This window comes from Neodiprion fabricii, chromosome 4 (assembly GCF_021155785.1).
Source record: "Neodiprion fabricii isolate iyNeoFabr1 chromosome 4, iyNeoFabr1.1, whole genome shotgun sequence".
Classification (NCBI taxonomy): domain Eukaryota; kingdom Metazoa; phylum Arthropoda; class Insecta; order Hymenoptera; family Diprionidae; genus Neodiprion; species Neodiprion fabricii.
Genome location: NC_060242.1, coordinates 21,618,892 through 21,632,032, shown reverse-complemented (window position 1 = coordinate 21,632,032; position 13,141 = coordinate 21,618,892). Strand labels below are relative to the sequence as shown.

The window sequence follows — 13,141 nt, the reverse complement described above, 5'->3', positions numbered from 1 at the left end:
GTTCGCTACTAGGTTTCTCGACGCGTGACGTCGTCCGCCAATAAAGGGCAGCATTTTCTCACTGTCAGTCAAATTGACAGGGAATTAGGTGTACGAGAAATAAACACAGGGATGATTAAGCGTTTCAGGGTTCGAAAGTGAAGGAGAAAGAGAAGGAGAAAACGACTGAAGTGAAGAAAAATGTGGAATTTGACATATAATTGTCGAAGAAAAATTTCTATTTATAAGAATTTCCACCCCTCTTCCACCGACCTTACTTGACCAGTACGTAGCAGTGTACGTGTAACCAGAGTACATAATCTTGACTGTATGTATGCATATTCGTCTGACTTATTCATTTCTCATCCTTCTTCTCTGTTAGTGCAGCACAGCAGGTAATATTAACTCGAAAAATTTTCTTTTCTTCTTTCTTTTGGCTGATTCGCATCTTTCGTGGGTGCCGTGCGCAAAATTATAAAAGAATCCGCTATACGTATAGCTACGCTGTATACGTACTATACCTATACTATACAACCATACATACAACGAAAATCTAAAATTATATAGGTAAGCGAGTTGATGCTCGTATGCATCCCGGATCACTCGAAATATACTCTCTCTTTGTATACTTCACTTTGGTGTATTTATTTAGCTTCAATTTTGTTACTCTATTTCTACATGCGAAAATAAAAATCGCCATGCACGGTGATCTGTATGCACATAAATAAATGCTATACAGACTCTTTCGAGAATCCGCCTGCGTATTTCTGACCGTGCGATTATAAATACCCTAGGAATCGAATATTGTGTATACGAGTTGCGACAAACCGGAGCAAATTCCGTTTCAAATTTCGCACAAAGTGGGCTTACAACGTCTGTTAACGATGTGGAAGAATTCGTATTCAACAGACACAAACGTACCTCCCACGAGGAATTTATTATTTTTTTCAGCCAATAAGAATTGATCGTATTAATTCAAATTGTCAGTTATTCGATCGTGCAACAATAAAAAATAAATAAAAAATATGACGTCCGCCTGGGCGCAGGCAACTGAACACGCGTTGATGTAATCCGTGAGTTCCGCGCTCGGGAGATAAAATCGAAAGTTTCACCATTTACGGAGGGTAATGAAAAATATGGTAAAACAATGATTTAGATTTTACAGTTTATCATTCGTAAGTATTTAATCGAATCGACGATTAGTTATTTATTTCCATTCACAGAGGGCCCTAATTCCCAACAAGGAACTTCTTGAAAGATTTGAATAGGCCGAGGAAACACGTACCTACGCATAAAATTAATGCTTATCTACCTGAGCAATGTAAATGATTAGACGAAATTGCGGTGTATTCAGGGTTGAAATAATAAATCACGCTCATGCAAAATTTTGTAAACCTCAGCACAGAATTATTGGCGCGTCCCGGGTTTTGTTCCGGGACTATCGAAACGCGGTAAATCCCCGTTTGAAAAGTTTCTCTAGGTAAATACATTGTTGTACGAGGATATAAATTATACCCGCTTGGTCTGATCATACACCTCAAACCTGAACGAGAATTTCTTTTAATGAGATTTGCAGAATTTGAATGACATAACCGTGTAGGTACGTAGCTTTACAAAAGCATACGGGAAAAAGTCATAAAATTAAAGTTAATAATAAAGTGCTCTGATGAAAACAAACGTTCAAACGATCCGCAGGGAGGAAAATCCGCAAAGGGTTATCTTCCATAACGTTATCTTCCAACCATACTATACATATTTCCCCTGTGATATTTATGGAGGTATTATATTGTAATTGGTTTCAAACAAAATTCAAAAGATCTGTCGCATAAATTAAAATTTATGAAATAAATTTCTTAAATCAAAAGTCTTTATATGCCTATAACTATAAATATATACCTAATTTTCAACCCTCCATTTATATAACCTGACATCTGGGTGGTCCCGGACGTTGTGCAGATATGCGATCCGCGAATTTTCCAATGCATCGCGCAATATACGCGCGTTACCGGCTACCTAGCCGTGTGTAAATAATAATTAATTAATGCCCCGTTGCGCGACACATGGCACGCACGCTGCTCAATGTATGGTGCCGAATATCCCGTCACTGCATCTCAGGTCTGTGTATATTAATTCCCATACCCTGTACGGTATGATAAATTATCGGTAAAACAAAATTACAGAAAAAAAAAACATAAGGAAACTGTGAAGTTTGACGAGATTTTTTTTCATTCATTTTTTTAAACTCCATCACTCGTTTATAAATGAAAACCTTCCAAAGTAAAACTTGAGCGAAATTTTCTTCTCGCGTTTGTTGTAGAATTGCTAGAAATTTTGCGAAATTGCAGTCGAAGAACGAAAAATACGATACACGGGAAAACTGATTTGGAAAAAGAAATTCCGCTGAAATAAATGACGTCATGCAGTTACTGATTTTGTAACAATCACAAAGGGCGCGAATTCCTCTCGGTACATTCGTGCCATTATTGTAGCAGAAGGAAAGAGGTGTACACAAATATAGAAGAGGAGGGGTTAAAAATTCAGTATCCTCTCGATGTGAAACCTTATAATACAAGCGAAGTTTAAGTTACAAAAATCGGTCGTGAGTTTCGTCGCCTGCAGGACCAAGGAGGCGTGCATTACCTGGGGTTCTCTCCCATATTCGCCATATGGCCGATGTACCAGCGCGTATGTCCCCCGCATGGAATTAATAGCTCGTTATAATATGGCCCATACAGTTCAGGCGCTGCAGGACCGTTGATCACGAATTAGACAATCGAACAAGGGGCGATTAATAAAAACGTGATGCGTCCAGGTCGTTCGTTTACTTGAAAATTATAACACCCGTTAAATCTATTTGTACAACATGGTTGGAATTGTATAATACTGACAAATGGATGGAACAATCTAGTAAATTGATAGAACCGATATTTTATTTTTACCGGGAAAAAGCCTACATGTGAAAAGAAAATAAAGCATTCTTGATAAATTTTGTTAGATACAATATGGACGGATACCGTATATGCATTTCGGTTTACGGTTGTCCCGAAGAGAAGCCCCGCGCTTTCGGATCGAACGGTTCGGTACCTCGAGTGAGTGAACGGTTTATAATACTCAACCCCATTCCCGTTCAATCCGGAAGTATCTATAGATATCGGATGTTCGCTTAAAGGGTTTCTCATCGAGGATGCGATATATGCGAGAACACGAGCTTCTACATGTATAATATACCTCGCATGGCCGGAAATAACGGAAATTCTGGTAATATAACCGTTGGCTGAAGAACTGGTAAGTCGGAAGAACAAACGTGAAAACGAAATAAAGTAAAAACGCGCAGACGCTTCGCAAAAAATTTACTGCAGAAGAGAAAACAGTTCGTCTGATGGATCACTACGGATTATTTATGACGAGGTATATAATATAATTGGTATTTCAAGCATTATGTCTATTTTTTTTTTCTAAACTGTGAATATTCGAGTATTCTCGAAATTACACACGTACTTGGTAGAAGTTTTTGAACAGCTCATTTTGCCTTTCCACTCCAATACTTCTTTACTACAGATTAAATTTACCCCTCGCCACATTCATTTCGTTATTAAAAAACGAAAATATTTGTTTCCCTTTGAGTCGCGTGATTGCTTTTGGAACGATTTTACGAACAAGAAACGCTTGGGATCGTTATCGACCCCATTGATGAGTTAGAAGGTAGAACAGAACATGCGCGTTTTCTTGGATCAGGACTGAAGTATTTTTTCCGAGCGCATTTTTCTTATCGACACTTTATCGACACGTCCTTACATTGCGACGGGGAAAAGATAAAGCTACGGATGTGGTGGGCGAAAACCGAGTGAATGTGCATTGTTGGTATATTCTCCACAAACTTGAAAACATATTGCTGATGCAACCACAATATTTTTTACACTTAAACACAAACTTGTAAGGTCAATTGCAAACATAACGCGCAGAAATAGGTCGAGAAGTTTCCGCCTTCCCTCGCCCCGTTTTACCTCGCCGCACTTCCGCAGGCTTTTAGAGGTCAGACGGCTATTACACGGTCTTTAATCTTGAATCTAAGAAATGTCCACCCACTTCCGACAATCTCCCGGAAACTAAGTACCGAATGAATGACGCATAAGTACACGCATTGCGAATAACAGGTAGAAAGAGAAAAAAAAAAGAAGAGATTCACGTTTTTGCATAGTAGAATAGTTTGATAATAACTTGCGAAATGTTTCATCCCCCGTTACAGAAGTGTTGTTGACCCTTTGACGCATACAGTTTTCCTTGCAGTCAAATACCTTGAAACTGGATAGATAAGGGTTCTCGATATTGCTGATTTCAAAAATGGGGTTAGGTCTGGGAAATTCTCAAAATTCAAAATGACGGTTCTAATATGGTGGACTGAAAATGTGAAAGCCATCGGAATGGCTCGGAAATGCACACTCAGGTTTTTTTATGGGACTTCGAATACGATTCCGTTGTCAGAATTACGGCATCAAAGATGACGGATCTGAATTCAGAATGACGAAATTTTATATAGCGGATTCATTTTGGAGGTCAAAAAATAAAAAAAATTGATCGCACTTGCTCGAAATTTGCTGCTTGACGGTTTTTCGGGGTCGTTGATAATGAATCTAAAACCGTAATAGCGACTTCCTTAACCCTTCATGAATGCAGACAATAAACGCGTTTTCACCAGAAGACTTCGAGGCCGCTCGGCTGGATTTTTTTTTTTTATACTTTGAATCCACCATATTGGATCCGCGATCTTAAATTTTGGAATTTTTACGTCGAATTCATTTCAGCGATCCCAAAAACCCAAGATTACGGAGTTCCACTTTTGTAGCCCGCATAATCTTCCCGCAATTACATTTATTCTGTAAAAACAGTCATTTTCAAGACTGCTTATTAATAGCGCTCACTGTATTCGCGGAATCATCGTAATCCCTCCTAAAACATCGTCATTCGCGAAGTAAAATTATGCATAAAAAATTACAGCGCAATGCTAAACTTGAATTTAAATCTTGAATACGTGATTGAAAAAAGTTGTCTCATAGATGAGACGCTGTGCCGCAAAGGGTTGATACGTGAAATGGTGATGAAAATAGAATAAAATAAAATAAATTGAAACATGTGCATATATTGCATATATGAATAATAATACGATAGATACATGCATGTGAAATGCGTGGGGCAGCCCGATGGGAAATTCGGGGCTAAAAGTGACCAACTTCCGGTCCACGTGAACTGATTTCTGTGGGAATCGAAGAAATTCCGTGTGAATGTATTATACCATGTACATTGTACGTACGCATAATATATCTAATTGCATTAATAACAGGTTTTCGGACCGTTTTTCCCATGTTTGCAGACTATTCGTCATTACAATACTTACCTAATACGAAAAATGACATTGTCCACGCATTTGCTTTAATATTATATTTCAAAAAATTTGTTTCTTTTCCGTTTTCTTTTCCATTCTGTTTTTTTCTTTTTTTATCATCGACGATCGAAGCGACGACGTACTGCTCGGATGGATGAAACTCGATAGTAATGGATCAAATTATCAATATATATGTATGTATGTATACGTATATAATGCATCAAGCCATGCAGGGCAGATGACACTTTCGAAACTTGACACGATCAATTTCGTACGGGATGCGAGTGTACAGCGTGTATTATAACATAACCCAGACACGCATATCCGACTTGTCATATACCGTATTATATACACATATTGTTAGCTGCAGCAGCGAACTATAACGCAACGGAAATCCAAGTTCACTATAATTAATCGTTGAATAATCGCGAAAGGAATCCAGAGAATAATACTATTTGGAATAAAAATAATCTTTCGTTATTGTAAATCGGAGAAAGAGCTGATATAGTATGTTGTGTAACGAGGAGGCAAACTCTGTCTTTTGTCGGGCCGAGCGTAAGTTTGCAATACGAGTCGTAAGTAAGCACGCGTCCGAGCCGAAGACGAATATTGTAAATAAGCGAGGCGAAAAGAGCGTTGCCTCCTTGCTGCACACGATTCTTCGTATAACGAGAGTATGTTACGCGTTTTTTCACAAAGCACGAAATTGAGGCTAAGGTCGCGTGATGTTGGATTTGTTCGCGACGGCGCGTGCGCGCAGTACAGAAAATACCACTTTCGACTCATAGGCGTTGAAAGTGGTCTTTTCATGGACCGTCGTAGAAACGGGTACTTTGTGCACTGAAAACACGCATAGGACAAGCTCGCGTTACATAAGGATAAATAACCGACTGAACTAGGTCGAGGAATCGCAAATATAAACTTATATTAATTTTTCAAAGGCACAGCACAGCGCATAATTGACTCTATTGCTGATGTAACGATCATAGCCGATCGATTAGAGGGTCAAAGTATGAGAGCTCATTAGTCTTACACGTAGGCATAGGCACAGTACCTTCCGGGGCAGCGGTCTATTAATCGTTGTTTGTCGTGGTACTTAGCGCTGCGGAGAACGATGACGGGGTGCAATTAGCGAGTCGAGTTAACACACACTCGGATCGTAGAATGTGTGTGGCGTTGTGATAATAATGATAGTAATACGTGAACCAACGTCGCATTGATTTATGGAGAGTAAAAACATCTGTCCGGCATGCGTGAAGTCACGGCTCAGCTGTTCCCGATCCCGGAAAGTAGAAACCCCCGCACAAACAGGAATTTACACGTCACGCGTGTCGTCGTTTCACGGTGACGTTGAAACACAGTAGGTATAATAATTCACCGTGAATTCCCGTCAACCCCGCAGGCACTGCTGGGTGTTTGTTACACCCATACGTGCAGCCTTTTGCACACATAACTCCGGTATTCTCGTCGACTTTTCAGTCACCAGCCTATTTGTCGACACCGTAACGGTTTTAGGGTCAATACGAACTATTACAAGCTCCCTGCAGCTTTGAGTCAGACGAAATTCATGATCCGCGTGCAGGCACGCGTCGATATGTGCATGCGTGCAACGTGCACGCTTTAATTCACCTCTAATCAAACCTGAAATCGACTTACAAAGGAGATTGGAACTCGGAGTGAAACGAGTCGGGGTTGAATTGATGTATAGAGAAAAAATGCGGAAGGGTCAAGTCGTTTTCTTGCTGCACTGCAATCACTCGGCATGGTTTCGCAGCCCTGCAAAACAACTTGTGCAATATCCATATGTAGCTGTTCACCCGACGCACGCACGTGTAAAAAGTTCCATCTTTCCGGTGAATCGAACAACGGATTGAACACCCAAAGTTTTTGTTGCAATAACGCATTTCATGTATTAAACAGATCGTCAGTACGAAGAAGAAAAAAATTACGACGCAGTGATTTACGAAATTTCTCTACCATTTTGTCAAGATATAGATTTATTAGGATGCGTATGATTCGTGAGTAATTGATGTTTTTTTTTTTTTTTTTTCTTACCCGACATAAAATTCAACCTCAGATTCACCGTAAGACAAATAAATGACACATTGTTTACTCTTTTGAGGTTTACCATAGATATAAACCCAGCTGATTCACTTGCGGTTGTAATTCTGTGAGGGAGAAGAGAAAAAATCCAAGAAAAATAAACAGAAGAAGCTGGTGATGTGAAACAAGGTCATTTACCGTACATTGTCACGGATCATTTCTGGCACGCTTATTCTTCGTACTAACTATTGCATAACGGAGCTGCGGGCATCGGATTCGAGATATTGATAAGCTGTCGAGAAGCATTCCGTGCCGAATGGCGACGCGGGGAATCTCACGATCCCCATAAACAACATTTGTAATTCCCCGCTTGTAAGTTCCCCTGATTGAAATCTACTTCAACTGTGGTTAACCATCGGAGCGCAAAGTCAAACGGCTCGGTCGTTGCGGCGACTGGCAAAACAATGTATTAAACAATAAATCATATTCGCGTTATAAAGAGAAATAGGAATGAAAGATTTTCTCAACTTTTTGAGGTTCTTCTTCGATTTGAGAACCGAGAAAATTATCAGTCGCGGCAAAATAAGGCAGCAACGCCAATTTCAGTGTGAATTGCGTCGACGATTTCATCATAGATATTCGAAAAGGGACTTTCGACGTTTTCTATTATACCCCTTGGCTGAAGGAGATAAATTGCATGCTGCACTATGAAACGGACTGTGCTTTTTCTGCTGGACAAAGCAGCAAGCCCAACGGCCGGCTGCATGGGACAATTTTTTCTTCTCTTCGATTTCATTATCCCTTAGTTGGTCGTAAATACTTGCCATTTGGCGAACTCTTTCAATGGCATTGCAGCCCACGAAATTTTGGCGTTCGCAGTTCGAGTCGCAGGATGATAAATGAACAAGGTGTGAAAATAGTCTCATCTAAATTGCCCATTTTGCTTATTACATGAGTAAGTGAGTGTGGTTTTGACTCGGAGTAATGTAAATTGGTTTTTTTTTTTTAATTTTTCTTTCTTCAAAGAAAAAAAACTGAGATAAGTAGATTCCTTGTATAATCTAACTAATGATATCTGGTCAGCGGTTTGTATTATATTCGCTGAATATAATAACACGGTATCCCGGTAAGAAAATATTTTTATACGATAAGATAAATTTATAAGAAATGTTACCTCGAATTTAACCTAACAAAATTCTGAAAAATTATATGCGTATAATTTTATATTTTTTCATATAACTTTATAATATTTTATCCAAATTTATGAAATTATTTAAGGTTATGTCAAACCTAAGTTTCTTTCAAAGTTCTGTATGATTTCATGCAAATTTATAAAGTTGGATAAAATTATTAAAATTTATTTAAACTTATAAAGAATAATATAAAATTGTATGGGTGTGATAATTTTATATAATTTTATCATGTCAAATTGGAGATAAAATTTCATATGAATTTATCTGATCGTATAGAAGCATTTTTTCTCGGAAACCTACAATTTTTCTCCGTGTCGTCGATTCGCCAATGTAATGAAATACATGGAACCGTTGAAGATTTAGCCGAGTTGGATTCATTGGAAATTTTACTCTCAATTCAATGCCATTCCATGCCGATCTGCCGCATCGTGTGGTGCGATGACCACCAAAGACGCGTGAGTCAGACCTAAAACACAAGAAAAACCGCGGATTATTCAAGTTTGACCGCATCAGTATTCAAATGGTATAAATTAGCGGGGTTACATTCATTGCATTAGTAGAGGACCCTTATCCGACATCCTACTGAAAAATATTACCACCCAAATCGCGCTGGGTGATGAAATAACCAAAGGTTAGCAAAACTTTTGAGTTTTCCCCCACGTTTGTTGGTAAAACAATTTTTTCGCAGCTCACTCCCGAGATAGAAAATCAAAAAAATTTCCATCGATTATTATTATTATAATCAATGCTACCACTCTTACCAGTCAATTTCCATTTCAACATTTGTTTTCGTTGCTGCGATAATAGAATGTCATGAGTTCTCAAATAAGAAAGTGGAAGGGGAAACTTGTGTCATCCCGCTGATGTAAATTTTCAAACGCACAAGTTAAAAGCACGTGATTCAAATCAGGATACCGATTGTAGGAATTGTTGGGATTCTCGGTAAGCTTGGCTCGAATCGACCTGCACTAACCGCCGCTTATCAATACTTGGGATCGCGAGGACGAATTTTCGACCGGAAATCGACCCATTCTGTGACCGTAAGCCCAGAAGCGAGAAGAGAGAGAAGAAACAAAAAATACGGTAGGTAGAATGCTTCTGCTACGTATTACGATACTGTTATAGAAGAACTGGTGAACACGAGCCCTGTATACCCATACGACAATGACAGTTTGATTTCCCGGTACATCTGTTAAAGCAAAGCGGTGTTTAGCCGGACCGATTTCAGGACTGTAATTACAGAGTGCACAATTACAGCAGCGGTTTGATATTTCACTATTTACATCGAATCAAAACCCCTTTTTGTCTGCGGGGGTTGCAGTTGCCGTTATCGAGGGTTATTATATACTTACAACATGCCCAACGTACAATACGGAAATTTCTATGCGGTTTGAACTTTGACGAAGGTATACGTGGGTGGTTGTGCGTTACAGGTAAAAGTGGTACGTAATAAGTAGGGGTGTGCGTGTAAGGCGGGTTATACGTGCGTGAATTCGTGGTGAGTAGGAAGTGGTTTTTATCTCGTGCGTTTCATTATACGTTTTGTACAAATGCAGTGTGCCGCATTCGCACACTGCGCACTCTACCGCACGAGTATTATCCATTGATGACGATGCAGCTGGTTGATTCCCGATTCGAGGGTATTTTCGTCAGCTTTCGTCAGTTTTCGAGGCACGTATCAGGAAGAAGGGGAAGAGGCTTAAGAGCTGAGGATCGATGTAAAAAACCGAACGTTCAGGTATGAAGACAATCGGGAACATCTGCACGGAAAGAAAAATATTGTAAATTTTACATCTACCGGGGTGAATAACAGGCAAGTGTAACAGTTATTGACCCTTTCATTTTTCAAAATTATAAATTGACGGCACAAATTGTGAATTTCTCGGTGACTGAAATCAATTTCCTACAGGGTTAAACACTGCAGATTTATTTTTTGGTAATTTTAAAAAAGCTAAATATTTGGGACAGGTTCAATAACTGGTACGCTTACTTTAACCGGACAGCACTTTTTTGGAGTTTAATCTGCGGCAATTGTGGCCAGATTTACAAATCCGATAATGAGAGTTACAATGCCAATAGTAAATGTTACAATATGCTCACGCACATCTGCGACAATCGATGTGAATTTGACTCCAAAAGAGTGCTGTCCATATATTCATCACGACCGATGCAAAATCTGTATTACATTTTTTTTCGCGTGGGTTTTTCCGATGTGGCAAATTTGCGGAGTCACTTCTTGGTTGATCTCGTATGCAATTCGCACTAATCAAGGTTCACAACAGTTCGCACTGCAAACTTATTAGTTGAATATGATATGCATATCGGTACTGTATACGCAGACGTTTTTGTATACAGTAAATATTGTTGGAGCACGTATTTAATTCGAAGAAAGAAAGCGGTCACGGTGGTTAGAAATCGAGGAAAAAAGCTTACGAAAACGCGATAGCGAGTTATACGTTTATTCAACCTTATATTCCAATATTCGTCATATCGTGCAGATTTATTTCTAAACGTATTTCGTATTTCTAATATTCCGCGAGTTGAAAAATGAGCACGAATTCGAACTGTGCTAATGACACGTACAACAGACGTTTATACTGATCAAGCTGTAAGTGGGTCGGTTGAAATGGCACGCTTGCATTACTTTCCGCAATAAAGATACCAACGTTACGTACTGCTGGAATTACGTGAAGCGACTATAAAGACGCCAATTCAAACGTATAATGATACATATCCAATGAAAATCAACGATCATCTATTCATAATTTTTATGAAATATTTGTCATTTATTTGCACCGGCAAGTCGCGATTCTCGGCAGAAATATTATATTCTACAGCTCGTGGGATATACTAATCATCGGAAAGAGTGCTAATTTACGTGAAAGCACACTATAAAATGCACGTGTAACAAACGTCCTGTAGTTTTATCTACTTTCTAGTGGCTTGCGCAGGGTTTGTAATTAATTAGGTCCGTTTCAAAGTCCTCGGGCTTGAGCCCATTACACGTACTTTTGCTATCGTAAATAGCACCGCATATTGCAATCGTAGTTTTTTCATAATTAACGACGAGAAATTCTAATACCATATATTAAATCTTAAGAGGAAAAAAATTCCAGTTGAAACCGGTAATTGCACGGTTTATTTCCACTACTTAAATTTTAATAAAGTTATTCCTGACCCTCGTCATTCTTCCGCTAAATTTTGTCATCCAAAAAATAGGACAGTTATCATGAATTTTCCCAAGCTTCCTGTTTAGATCGATTGACCAGAGTTCTTCTCTAACTTCAATCGGGATGGGATGAGCGAGTGAGAGGGTGAATAAATAAATAACACGATTTCGCGGGAGAGGCAAGACGCTTGCTTCGGCATAAAAACCCTCACGGTGCAGAGGGAAAAGTCGAAGCAAGACAAATGTTTATCAACTGCAAATCAGATTATCATAATACAGGATAATACAGTCGCTGGTGCGTTCCTTGTCAACTAGATTGAACGATCATTCAATAATCTTAAGCCAACTTCTCTAAATCTCCGTGAGTAACCGTGATCCGCAACTTCTAACGCTAACGTGGAAGCGGGTAAGGGGGAGCGTCAGGGTGGCCCAATGCCGTGCAAACAGCGGTCCCGACGTCTCGGGAAACCAACGCTGAAGTGCTCGGGCGACGACGTATGTCGCCGCGATGACGCTCGCCCGGGAGACGGGCACCTCCGGTACAACCGGAGGGTGAACCGCGTCTCCCCCGACCAAATTAAACGAATAAATCTTAAAATTACGCGAAACGAAATAATCGACGCGCGTGGGTAAAGGAAAACCTAACACGTCCTATCTATTCGAGCGCTCGAGACAAACTAACTTGCGCTGCGCCCTCACCGGCCAAGCGAACGTACGTAACTGCCGATTCGAGTATCGGCCCACGAGTTTCTGGCGCGGACAATAAGTACGTAATTTGAATCGCTGTAACGTTGAACTACTCGTCACGTGGAATAAGAAAGTAATTCTACCGTTGCGACCCTTTATTCACCTTATACGTGGTAAATAGGTACAACCTACGAATATAACTAAACCAAAGTATTTGCTGTGATAAATTTACAAACTAACATAATAATAATAAAGTTGCGCGAACACTTCCCTTTTGTACTCACATTAATTGAGAAGAATTCTGATTTACGGCGTCGCAGTCGAATTAATCTCTCGATGAAAGTGTCGGTCTCGATACTTGTCGCGTTCCTTATCACCCTACAGACTTCCCAAGTCCGTTAAAATTATAGGCCGCACGAGAAAAGTGCCTCGGCAAATTAGTGAAATGGAATTTTCACAAAAGCGGGAACACATTCGGAGCTCCACGCGTGTAAAACATCGAATTCAACCATCTGAAAACACAGGATTTATGGTACTAGGTGAAGCGAATTTAACAGTGGAAAGAGACGTTGAAAAAATTGGATTAAACATATGGATTTTTTTTAACGTTATAATATTATGTACGTGTTTGGGAAGAATTTGTAACAATACGGTAAAGGATGAAAAGTTAAATGACGGTGGGTTGATCGT

At 39.5% G+C, this 13,141-nt stretch overlaps 1 protein-coding gene across 3 annotated transcripts in view; it reads right to left on the bottom strand.

The window, feature by feature from the left end:
* Window positions 1–8,321: 8,321 nt before the first annotated feature.
* LOC124180771 overlaps window positions 8,322–13,141 on the bottom strand; it is a 90,245-nt gene continuing 85,425 nt past the window's right edge. For all 3 annotated transcript variants that reach the window (XR_006870304.1, XR_006870305.1, XR_006870306.1), the window contains 2 exons: window positions 12,736–12,963; window positions 8,322–9,061 (listed from right to left, as the gene is read on the bottom strand). The gene's annotated coding sequence lies outside the window, so the exon portion shown is untranslated. The remainder of the gene's footprint in view (window positions 9,062–12,735; window positions 12,964–13,141) is intronic.